Here is a 13509-nt window from a genome sequence, read left to right on the forward strand (position 1 = left end):
AAAGTAATTAATGATCCATAGAAAAAACATCGAACCTTTGATAGGTATTTCTGCTACCAGAAAGGCAGATCAAAGTAGGAGAGATGGAGGAAAGAGGGGACTTTGGAAAGAGCCTTGGGGAGGACTTTGTTTTCTCGTGTTTTACAGGGATTAGAGATAGTCCTTTGTGGAGAAGCTGGAGTTCCAAGATTACAGAAGCCCCGAGGTGGTAATGGTGAACTTCAGAGGAAAATGGAGACAGGGGAAGAAGGGAGGTAGAAGCTGGGGCCAGTGACAGCGTCACAGATAAAAGGCCAGGGTATCTTGTTACTGATGCAGCAAGAACTGGATGCAATGTGGTGGTTGCATTTCTTAAAGCTTGTACATGGGCAACGTTTTATTTGTTAAAATGTTATTACACATGCTTAAGGTTAATGTGCAAGTGTGGCTGAATTACATACATTACTCTGGTGCCCATGCACATTTCTGCCAACATGTGTTCTGAATGTCCAGTGCAAACTTTACATGTTGCATCCATTGGTCAGTCCACATGTTGGTGCGTTATTGAACCGAGTGAAACTCCTTTAAGTGTACAGTTATGGTTTTGGGATTTGGAATTCGCTTGCCAGAAGTGAAATGGAGTTGCAACTGGATGTGTCTTATTTTTGGTTTGGATCGAGATTGTTTTTGGATCAGAGTACGTTTGCTTGGGTGTTTCCATTTGACTGTTGATTGTCTGTTTGAATGACGCGTGGTGTCACTCAGGAGACAGTGTACTGCCAGCCACAGCTGCAGAGTGTCTGTGAGGATATTATGAAATGTTGACCTGGCGCTGGCTGAAAGCTGTGTGTGGCAACTCAGATTTAGCTGAAGACGAGGAAGGCGGGGCCAGCATCGGCCCCGCCGCCATTATGGTGGTCGGCCGTGCCCCCCGGAATCGTGCCCCAATCATTGTCCCCGCCTGCGCTAGGGGACATGCCCCGGAAGTGATTGAATCACTTCCGGGTCATGGGAGGCTCCCCCGCACCCCGGAAGTGATCTGATCACTTCCGGGGGCGTGGGCGACCCTCGGGGACCCTTTAAAGCCGGGGGGAGCACAAGAGACGATCTCTTCCTCCCCTCGACAGCACATCCATTGCATGTGCCACCCCTCCCTCGGGAGGATCTTTAACCGTTTTTTCCTCTTTGTGTTCCAGGTTTTTTCTGTTCGGCGCTGCTCCGGAATCGTGGCATCGACGGTGCGGGCGTGGTGAACACAGGAGGTCTCGCCGGCAGTCTTTCGCTCCAGCGGGAGGTTTCCTTGGTTGCAAGCTGCGGGCATCGTAATCGAGGCAGGAGACAGGCACTGGGGATCGTGCTGCTTTTTCGGACTGCGGCGGACGGGCAGACTCGCGGTTGGGACACGGGCAGTGCATCGCGATTTCTGGGCGGACGGCTGTGTTTGTGCTAGCATCCTCTCAGGCGGGTTCCCCTCGTTGACGGAGGTAAGGTGTCGGGGGCTTGGGCGGTTTTCGGGCGGCCTTCGCGGGTCAACGGGTGTGGCTGTTTCGAGTGTTCCTGGGTATTGGTAGCGTCGTCGGCCCTCGGAGGCTGCCCGGAACTGCTCACAGGTTCCCGGCCCATGCTGGGGACATCGCGTGTGGGGGAGAGATCTTGCAGCGTTTGTGCCAGCCCATCGGGCTGATCGTTTACACGATTTGATTGTGTTCCCAGCTGCAGGGAAGCAAAACGCGTGTGGGGGAGAGATTTTTGCCAGCGATGTTGCCCGTCCATCGGGCTGATCGTTTAATAATTGCATCTTGTTTTCCCAGCTGCAGGGACACGAAACGTGTCATCAGGGGCATTTGTCAGTCGCTAATATTTGTTTTGCACAGAAGGGGCATTTATTAATCACTATATTGTTGGTTTACACAACAGGAAGGCGGCGCGTGTATCACAGTTTTGGTCAAAGACACTACGCGGATCGTGGAAAAGCAGCTCCAAGTGCTTGCAAGTGCCTTCTCACCGGTGTGACGCGGCGGTGCACAAGGACGTGGGGACCTGCGCAGAGGGTGCCTGAGGACACGTACAGGGGTCTGCATCCTGGCGCTGCTGGGAGCCAAGCGGGTAGGAGCCTATTGCCCACCTGCCTTGCTGGGCTATCCAGTAGTGAGGCTCCGGTAGCAGGGGTGAAGTGGCCGGTCATGTTTCCTCCATCAAAACAACGGTAAAAGTTTGGTACAGGTAGCAGGGTAGTCGTGCCCCCTAAGGCTAAGCGTGGCGAGCGGCGCCCGGGTATAGCAACTGTTTTGGACGCGCTCATGAGAAAAATTGGGGAAATGGATACTACCATGGCGCAGCTGGCAGAGAGGCTGGATGCGCGGGAAGGGCCATCTGGGAGGTCACGCAGGGATGCTTTACCCCCAAGAGATGCTTTTCCCCCCTTGCCGAAGAAGGGTAGGGCAAAGAGAGGCCCGCAGGTTGTCCCTGGGAATGGTGGGGCCCCAATTTTGCCGGTCCTTCCCGCATCCCCTAATGCTCCGGGGGGCGAGCCTTCTCCTGTTAACCCAGTGGGGGGGTCTGTTCCTTTGCTCCCCGCGACGCCCGTTATCCCGCCACCAGCACCTGCACGTCCTATCCCTATCCCCACGTCAGCGGTGCCAGTGCCAGCGGTTCCAGTGCCAGCGGTGCCTGATCTTTCTTTACCTGTTCCCCCTGCACCTACAAACCCTACCCCCGCACCAGCGGTGCCAGTGCCAGCGGTGCCTCATCTTTCTGTACCTGTTCCCCCCGCACCCGGGGGGGTGCCAACACTTCCTCCCGATTTTGTTTCCAGTTTAGCAGCCGTGCTTCCCTGGCTGGGGGGCATGGGTTTGAACGTGAGTGCGGCAGGTGTTGTCGGGGCGGACGCATTGGAAAGGGCGAAACAGGTTATCGATCTAGCCAAGCCTAAAGACGTGCCGGCGGTCGGGGCCCCCAAGGAAACCCCGGGACCTTCGCATGGTAAGCCACAGACGTTGCCATTGTTGGGCATGGGTGAGGCACGCACGTCATACGAATCTCTCTCACGCCACCTGTCGCAGGAGGTTAAGGAGAGAATTTGGAAAGGGACATATATTGACATTTTTTCACTCTTGATAGATGAGGTTGAGAGGGAAGAAATGAAGAGAAAAAAGGATTATATGCCCACGCGTGAGTGGGTGAACGAAATGTTAAAATACAGGGTTGAGGAGAACATCAGGCATTGGATGCTGGCCTACAATATTTACATGGCAGCGGTGACGGAGCGTTTCCCTGAGAAGGCACCTGCGATGGCCTGCTATATGTCTAGGATCAGCACGGCGCAGGCGACAAAAGGGGGCTCGGGTGGTTGGAGTATGACAAAAAGTTCAGGCGCATCAGGGCATCTGATCCTATGTTAAAGTGGAATCAGGTGGAGGGAATATCCTGGTTGGATCATGTGGGCGGCCTTTCAGCTGAGGCTGTCAGTGACCCGCCCAAACCTCAGCCCTTTCGGGCGTTCCCCCCAGCTGCACAAAGGGGGGGGCGGAAAGAAGGGATGCTGCTGGGATTACAATAGGCGCTCCTGCGTTAGGGCACCAGGGACATGCAGATTTAGACATGCGTGCAGTTTCTGTGGCAACTCAGGGCATGGCGAGGCAAAATGCCTTAAAAAACAGAAGGATAGGGGGGGGAAGAAACCAGACGGAAGGGGTTTCCACCAGAGCTAGGTCACCCATCCTCCTCCACGCCATGATGCCCTGGTTAAACAGATATAAGTGCCCGACCTCAGCAAAAACCTTAATTGAGGGTTTCAGAGACGGTTTTAGAATTCCCGTGGATAATTTTGTGGGTCCCTCGTTCTGCAGGAATCCAGTATCGGTCGCCCAGAATGCTGTGGTGGCAGCAGCCAAGATTGGAAAGGAATGTAGGTTGGGAAGAGTGGCGGGCCCTTTGACAAAATACCTGTGCATAACTTTGTTTGTTCCCCCCTGGGGGTAGTCCCCAAAAAGGAACCTGGAGAGTTTAGGCTGATTCACAATTTATCGGCACCAAAGGGGCAGTCTGTGAATGACTCCATTGATGATGATTGCTGCTCTGTGCGTTATGCATCTATTAATCAGGCTATTGAAATGCTGAGGGGTCTGGGGCCGGGGGCAATGATGGCAAAATCAGACATAGAGTCTGCCTTCAGGCTCCTGCCCGTACACCCGAGCGATTTTCACCTCCTGGGCTTCCAGTTTGAGGGCAAGTTTTTCATGGACATGTGCATGCCAATGGGGTGTTCGGTGTCGTGCGCCTACTTTGAAATGTTTAGTACGTTCTTAGAGTGGGCTTTCAGACAAGCGACAGGGCATAGGCATGTGCTGCATTACCTAGATGACTTTCTCTTCCTGGGGCCACCAGGGGGCGCGGGGTGTGGGCAGGCGCTGGTGCAGTTCTGTGCATTAATGAGGAGCTTTGGGGTACCCCTAGCGCAAGGTAAAACCGTGGGTCCCTACTCGGTTATAGAGTTCTTAGGGATCGAACTGGACTCAGTCGCGGGGTGCTCACGGCTTCCCGCTGACAAAGTGACTAGGTTTGGGGAGACACTGAGGCAATGTCTGGAAGCGAAAAGGGTAACGTTGCACCAGCTACAACAGATGGTAGGGCAGTTAAATTTTGCACTACGCATTATACCAATGGCACGCCCCTTTTCAAGGTCCATTGCACAGGCGATGTCAGGCCTTAAACAGAAACACCACCACACCAGATTGAGCAGTGAGGTCAAGCAGGACATGCGGATTTGGTTGGCATTCCTGCGGGACTTCAATGGCTCTGTCCTGTGGCCCGGCCCGGTCACTTCTTCCGCGGAGTTGGGTTTAATGACAGACTTCGCGGGCAGTGAGGGTTTTGGCGCCGTTCTGGGCGTTCAGTGGGTGGCACAGCGTTGGCCAGCATGGTGGGGGGACAATGGACTCACCGCTAACATTGGTTTTTTGGAACTATTCCCCATTTGGGTGGCATTGTGGGTCTGGCCGGAGCAGCTACGCAACAAAGCAGTGGTGTTCTGGTCTGATAACATGGCAGTGGTGGAGTGCATAAACAACCAGTCAGCAAAATGTAAAATGATCTTGCGTTTGATTAAGGAGATAGTATTGAGATGCCTCCAGTTGAATCTTCAGTTTAGGGCGAAATATGTCCCGGGGGTGTTGAACCATGCTGCTGACGCTCTATCTCGTTTCAAGATGCAGGTTTTCAGAGCTCATCTCCCGGGAGCAGCGCCATGCCCAACGCCTTTTCCCGAACAGCTCTGGCAGATTGGTGCCCACACTTACCAGACTTGGTGGCAGCGAGCCTAGCGCCAGGAACAAGTAAGGCATACGAAGGGGCGTTTGGGGCATATTGTAATTTCTTAAAAGATCAGGGAGGGACACATTAGGCTGATTCGGCCGGGTGTGCTGTTACTTGCAAGCCCTGCGGGACGAGGGGAAGTCGGTAGGGGTGGCTAGGAGACACATAGCAGCAATTTCATTCCTTGCACAGATGGGTGGCAGGCGGGACCCTACGCAGTCATTCATAGTGCGCAAGGCATTGAAGGGTTGGCAGCGGTTACAGGGGTCTGCACCGGATACTAGACGCCCGATAGGCTTGACTACCTTGACAGCAGTCATGGCAGCGTTAGATCAGATTTGCGACAATGTCTCGGAATGCTTGTTATTCCGGGCAGCCTTTACTTTGGCTTTCTATGGGGCCTTTCGAATAGGGGAATTGGTGGCTAAGAACAAAAGGGATCTGGGGGGTGGCTTACAGCTGGGTGATATTCACTTCCATAACGGGGCATTGCAGGTTACAATCCGGCGTTCGAAGACAGATCAGCAGGGAAAAGGCCAGGTCGTGTTTCTCAGACGGGCACCGGGCAATCCCTGCTGCCCGGTTTTTCATGTGGAGGCTTTCCTGCCATACAGACCGAGTAGTAGGGGGGGGACATTACTAATGCACACGGGGGGATCCACTGACAAAGTTCCAATTTAAACGGGTTTTAGATAAGGCAAGAGGCAGGGCGGGTCTGGACCCCGGTAGTTTTGGGACACATTCCTTCAGGATTGGTGCCGCCACTGAGGCGGTTGCGCAGGGTCTTGGGGAGGAGGCTGTGCGTAGGATTGGGCGGTGGGCCTCCAATTGTTTTAGGCGTTATGTGCGTGTTGATATGTTGTGACTTCATATGTTAACGGTACTGATGGCACTCTTTTCTTGTTCTACTACCAGTTCCCTCGGCCTGTCACGCAGGAAGAGAGACGGCGACATCCCACCAAGAGGGTAGCACAGTCAAGACGACGAGGATTTCCCCGAAGGCACAGCGGGAACGTCATGCATGTGTTTTTGGTCATTCTTATGTTATGTTATGTTATATTGCATTTGTAAAGCGCGCAGTTACTCAAGAGTGTCCCGGCGCTGAGCGCAACTGGGGAACCCATCCTGGCTTTCCCTGTGAGATGATCCCTACTGGGAATCTCCAAGGTGAAGACAAGCATCCCCGGCGCTAGTGGGGCCGTAAGTGGAGATTAAGCAAGCTATTGCCCAGAGTTGCTGAGTGGGATCCATGATTAGAGAAGGCACCGAGAGAATTATCGTGTCCGCTGACCTTGGCCCAAGACCCTGCCGCGTCGGGAATCGAACCGTGGTCCCGGGCCGACTTCTGCTTACGGGTCTGCCGCCTCTAACCAGTGAGCCACACCAATCCACCGGTTAGGCAGTTTTTTCAGGGCAGGCGATGGGGCAGCGCGCGCCAAGCGGTTAGGTGTCAGGGTTTCCTTTTTCGGTCATGGGGGCCTGCGTTTTGACAGGTTCAGAGAGCGGGTAGGTCACATGCTCACCTCTTTGGATACCCCTCCCGACGCTATAATTTTGCATCTGGGGGGCAACAACTTGGTACATCTCAATCGGAGGGTCCTGCTAGAAACGGTGCTGTCGGAGTCGGCATGGCTGGCCAAGCACTGCCCTGAGACGGTTATCGTGTGGTCACACATGATACCAAGACTTCAGTGGCGTGGGGGGGGGGGTGTCAGTGAAGGCTCTCAATCACTCTGCCCAGAGGATCAATAACAAAATAGACAAACTGTTTAGGACCCCCAGATTGCAAGTAATTGCTCATGGATGCATTAGGGGGGACATGTGCTATGTACAAGACGGGGTGCACCTGTCACGCTTGGGTAATGAGTTATTCCTGGGCAACATTTTAGCTTGGCTGGAGGGTTTTCACTGGTAAGTATGATCTTGGGTTTGGGGGGGGGGGCTGATAGTCTACTATGCAGGCCTGTGCGGTAAGGTCATAGGTTGGACAGACTAAATTGACTCATCTTTTGGGGCGTCTTATTACGTGGGCCGCCCAGAGGGGAGAGACATTTGGCTCTCACCAGACTCCAGGGGCAGTTACAACCGGTTGGTTGGAACGGTGCGGGGACAAAGGGGGGGTTACGCTTTCCATTGGCTGGTTGGCCACCCCGCACGCGGGCGTAAGTAAGCTGCGCTGTCTGCATGGCCCCTTTATGGAGTAAGTCCTGAACGTTTGGGGGTTGCCTGGGGGTAAGTACTTCCGGGTCAGCTGGGCCTCCTGCGCATGCGCATCCCGGTTGGGGTGCGCGGGACAATTCGGTGTAAAGGGGGAGGGGCCAGTGTTTTGACCTAGCCGTAGGCCCAGAGGAATACGCAGAAATGTGATCAGCAATGTTTTAGACTAGGATAGGAACATTTATGTATTAGAGTTTTTGTTAAAGCTAGGATTGAAGCAAATGTACCGAATCCTGTCTTGTCATTTCTGCGTTATTGTATTTATGAATATAACTTGTTTTGTTTGTTAATAAATACGATCGGGGGTCAACGACCCCCTATTCCAAACAAGAACGTTATCTTGGTTTTGTCACAGTCAGGGGAGGAGGGGGCGGTAGGCCGTACCAGACCATATGGGTATGACTTTTTAACTAAGTCTCCTTAAGAGCCTTCAACTAAGCTGATTCTAGGGTTGTTTTACAAAACTATCATATCTGTGCTAAGGGCTTCCCACACACGGTGGTGGGAGAAAGGCTGTGCAGGGACTGAACACTCCTATGGCGTTTGCTGGACGCTGGTCTCAGCATGTAGCTGGGTGTCATTATGGCATAGACTGTCCTGATGTTTCTTTGGTCGCAGTGACCCAGAGATGTGTTCCATGATTAGTTGGCTTGGGCAGTGGTGAAGCATTGGGATCCTGAAGTGGGCTATGGAATTGCTTTGCATAACCTTAGTAGCTGCAGCCATCTTTTTGCTCAATATGAACTAATGTTACCAAATTGTGCATTTCTCTGCTGTGTAAAGTCTCACTTACATGCCTAGCCTCCTAGATGTGAAATGCTTGAATAGCATGCTCAGCTCTGAAAGTTTACCTTTTATATCAGTTTGAAGGTTGACTGTGTACTGTCCCACAACCTCAGTTTCTGCACCTGCATAGCTCCGTGTTTCACGACTGTCATATGATCTCCATTTGAGTACAGTGTATGAAAACGCATACATTTGAGGTAAGTGTCTGCTTTAGTTTTATGCTCATGTGGTGCCAGGAGATCCCTGACCCCTTGCCTCCTGGTTCTGTGATTCACAGACTATTTTTCTTGTGTTAATAAATATTTTCAAACTTGCAATTGGCATGAGCGCAGATTTCTTAAAAATGGCAAAGGGGGGGCCAAACTTGGGGCCCCATTAGGATTCCGGGCGGATCGCCACCGCTGGGCAGGCGGTGATCACTGCCGGCCCAGCAGTGGTGATCCACACACCGGATGGCCCCGTATTACCCCCGCCATATTACTATGGCGAAGGGCTGTGCGGCGGACGGTAAGACCGCCTGCCGCTTTACCGCCGGTTGGATTTCTGACTGGGCAGAAAAGGGCCTGAATATGGTGGCGGTGCCTTGCAGGCACTGCCATCCATATCAGGATGTGGCATATTTTATGCCTTTCCATAGCGGAGACTCCGCCATGGAACGGCATGCGGTGTTTGCTATGGGGGCCCGTTGCGGGACCCCAGGGAGGTGGGGGGTGCACTTGGGGGGGTACCCATGGTACCCCCCAACATTGGCATGGACAAGGTGGCAGGCACCGCGCGGTGCCTGTCACGTTGTGCTTGCCAATGCACAACGTCCATTCACAACATTGTGGCGGGCGGTGCTGTGAGCACCGCCCGCCACAATGTTGTGAATGTGGAATGCCACCTCCACGCTGGCGGTGGCATCCTAATTGACGGTGAGGGACCAACGCAGCACTGGCGGCCAGTCCCGGCACTGCTAGGGTGGCGGGCGGACCGGAGTCCACCCGCCATCCTAATGGGGCCCTTGGTCTTCGTCTTGGTGTGTTTAGTAGATGCCACGATTCTGATGGACGATGCATGATCAAACCTATGAACAGCCTTTCCCAAGTTGGTGGATTGTGCAAAGAATTCTACATGAGGATTCCAATGCAAGATGAAACACGAGTCCTTCTGGTGATGTCAGCTGCTGTTTGCATCATTTACAAACTAGGCAATCACAAGAGGAAGATGCATTGCAATTTATTAATGCATCACCTTTCCTGATGTCAGGGAAGCTTGGTTCATGTATATCTACTGCAACAGCTCTATCTTCAAAGAAGTAGTGTCAGATAACCTAGGAGGTTTTTACCTCAGTGCTTTTTCCTGCTAACTGGGACCCTCTCAAGGATACACCTGACACCTTTTCCGTGTGCTATGCTGTACAGGGTTGCACTGTGGCTACTGGAAGGAGTAGCACTTCCTCTGGCAGTCAAGAAGGAAACTGAACAGACTTCCAACATGTCCAGTGTGGAAAAAAAAAAATATGTATATGTATGCACTACAAAGATATTATGCTTAGATATATCACACTGTAACAAGCTGCTCAGAGCCGCAAAGGCTTCCAAATCTTCCCTTGCCTGGACAAGCTTTAATTGCTGTGCAGAACCACCTTAGAGGTCGCTTTGCCTGTCCTAATGTCCATGTTAGTTTACTTATCTGGTTGTTTGTTTTACTTACACAGTATATCTGTAGCATAATTGGCACAGTGCAGAGCTTGCATTTTTGTGCTGACCATATTTAGTTGTTTATAATTGGCATGGTGCAGATCTTGCATATCCCTGTTAGTCTTATTTGGCACCGTATCTTATTCTAGTTATGCTGACGTTACATTACTAAATGCATATAGGACACAGAAACCAGTCACTCAGGGAAGAAGCAGGCTGAGATCACCCGTTGGTGACCTAACTTCTTCCTTTCTAATCAGCAAGCATGCATGGGTACCAATAATGCATTTCAATGTGTTTCTGAGCAACAAACAGCTGTGCCAATTGTCTAGTGAGTTTCTTTCATTTTCTCCTGGGAGGGTGCAAATAGTATTTATTTGCTTAACACCCAGTCCTTGATAAAAAATTAGCAAACACAAGGAGAAGATGGACCGAGCGCTGAAACCTTTTACCCAGTCACAGATCTGGGTTGAATCCATCATCGTTCTTTAGACTCCTTGTTAATTAAGAGAGGGCACCAGACTCTTTCATTATTAATCCATTTCAGTTGAGTCAAACCCTTATTTTAATGCAGCACTGTTAGATGAGAGGTGGACTCTCTGGTCGTAGGATCAAAGATGGACAATAAGGATCCTGATTGAGGCACCATTAACAAACTGACAGATGACCCAATAGATAGGACAAGAGTGTTTGTTAGAGTGAGGGTGAATGTGTGCCTCACCAGAATGACAAAACCTCTTGGTACCTTAGTAAATGAGGTAGTATAAGCTACATGGCACCTCCGTTAAATACAATCTAAAGAGAAAAGACAAGTTCTTACAGCCTGGTTTGACATGCAAAAAGTATTTCTAACCATAACACAGGTTATTATTTGTCCCCAGGGACAATGACCAACGGTATGTTATATTATTAGGGATTAATGGAGTTCAAAGGACCCCAAGTACTGTCAGAAAATACTTAGCCCCCAGAAGGAGTGACATAAGTATGTATTTATCAATAGAGTTTCAGTCTTTGCACCGCTGTGTTTGATGGTTGAAATTGTGTGGTTGTGCCGTGCTCCAGGGTATCACTCTCTGAAATGAGTGTTTAATTAATATATCTGTGGTTGCACCCCCAAATCCATGGGGAGTGTCCCCCAGGCACTGAAATGGTCCTGATGACAGGATTCAATGAGCTTATGAAAGGTTTAATAAAACAATTATAGTCCGTTATAGTTGATATGTTTAATATTGTTGTCTCGTCACAATATTAATGACAAACATTCACGTGCCTGAAATGAGGTGACAAAGATGGCTGCAAATGTCTAAACCATGCGTAAATGGAAAAGGAAGTCGGATTTTATTTGTTAAGATGAAGTTTCGTACTTTTAAATTCGAACAGTGCACATGCTGTTGGTTCGCATGCTTGGGAAGTGACAAGGTGACGAGACTAACTACAAACAGTTTAAATGCGCGTAAATAACTGAAAGAATCGCGTGTCTCATTATTGTTATCCCCTGACGAAGGCACAATGCCGAAATGCATTGGGATTGAGGAGAATAATGCATGATCCAAAGCTGGACATGAAGTAACAAACTTTTTGGACACCGTGCATTGTGGGATTTGGAGTTTGTCATTAATCTTGTGACGAGACAACAATATTAAACATATCAACTATAACGGACTATAATTGTTTTATTAAACCTTTCATAAGCTCATTGAATCCTGTCATCAGGACCATTTCAGTGCCTGTGGGACACTCCCCATGGATTTGGGGGTGCAACCACAGATATAAGTATGTATTTACTCATGGAAACTTTTTACACACAACCAGTGTGACTGTGGAATGTATTAAGGTGTTTCCTGTGAAAACTATAGCTTGCGGTGAGCTACCCAAATAGTTTGTGAAAGGAATTTCAGCGAGGTTTTGCCCAGGCCAGGCTTATGAGGTTAACCATAGTGAGTGTGCTACGGTTTGTCACTGTACAGTTGTATCAAAACTCCCAAAGGGCTGTGGTAGAGAGGTCATGTCTGAGGGGCTGAAGTGACACTGATCTTTCACCTACTTATTTAGTAAACCCTCTGATTCTTTCAGTTAGGTAGGATGCAACAGATTGTCCGAAGCTGCTAATTAAGAAACCCAGATTCTTGTGACTGGGGATGAATGTTTGCATTATCAGCATTCTATCCATCATTTTTTCTTTTTGCTTTTGTCAGCCTAAGTGGGAAGGGTTTGCCCAGACATAGGCCCTGTGCTCACTGTGCCACTGAATCAAGCTGGCGTGGCTGATATGGGGTGATACCTTGAAACCAGTCCCAGGATGCTTGTGTCCAGTCCAGGAAGGACCTAGCTTGGCAGTTCGGACTGGACTGTTCCCATGGGCAGCAGGGTCAGGACTGATTTGCATATGACTGAGTCCAAATTGGGATACGCGATGAGCATAAAAACAAGGATTAAACCCAGATCCTTGTGACTGGGGGTGAATGTTTGATTTGTTCAAGTTCCCGGCCATCATCTGTTCCTTTTGCCACCCTAAGTGGGTCGTGGGCTCACTGTGCCACCGGATTCAAGCTAGCATGGCAAATGAGGGGTTTGAAGATAGACTTGGCATAATGAAGGGTTTTGAACATAGGATAGTTTTAAAAGCCCTGGTTATTCCTGTGGTGCATAAAGTGAGGGATGGACTCTTGAGCATCAGGAAGAAGGTGAGGGAATGCTTGGACTTGTGTAATTATAGGGTGTCATGGGGACATACACCACCATATATGACGCTTGTTGTGCTATGCAACTCTGGACAAGCACTATGAAATCTTGCAGGATGCACTCTGCATAAACCGACATTTATAACCCATATGAATCCGTGTTGTGTATCTGTGTGCATCTGATTGTGTGTGCTCTCACCCCATTTAGTTTGTGTGTAGTTCTTGTGTTGACACCATTATGTTATGGTCTGGGCCTGATGATTATACAATCAGAAAATGAGTCACCCAGACAGTGCTTAATTTGAGCCGGAGCTTTCCGGTGCTCAGCACCAGCACCTAATCATCAGCACCGGAGCTTCTAGCACCAATTAAGGGCACACACATTCGGAAGTAAAACGATTTTCCCCATGATCACAGAATGTTGAGGCACGCCGAGACTCGAACCCGGTTTCCCAGCTCCAAAATCTGCAGTTCTAGCCATTAGGCCAAGTCCTCTCCAGTATAATAAGGGGCTCTAGTCAGGAGGCATTTTGTACCAGCACATTTCTCCTGTTGGTGCTGCCTCCTGAGGAGAGCCCCGGCACTTTTTATATTACAAATTAACCACTGCACACAGACTGGGCCTGATGATTATACAATCAGAGAATGAGTCACCCAGAACATGTCATTGTATGCTATGAGCTTGGTGATTATACAATCAGGAAATGAGTCACCCAGACTGCCCTCAGCATCTTATGCCCAACTTGCTGCAATGTTTAAGGATAGCTTGAGGGTAAAGTAACCTGAAAGTTTACCTGATTTAGGTCTGGACAGTTCATTATTATTAGGCACATGTGTAAGATGCATTACAG

This window comes from Triturus cristatus, chromosome 1_2 (genome assembly GCF_964204655.1).
Source record: "Triturus cristatus chromosome 1_2, aTriCri1.1, whole genome shotgun sequence".
In the NCBI taxonomy this organism is placed as follows: Eukaryota; Metazoa; Chordata; class Amphibia; order Caudata; family Salamandridae; genus Triturus; species Triturus cristatus.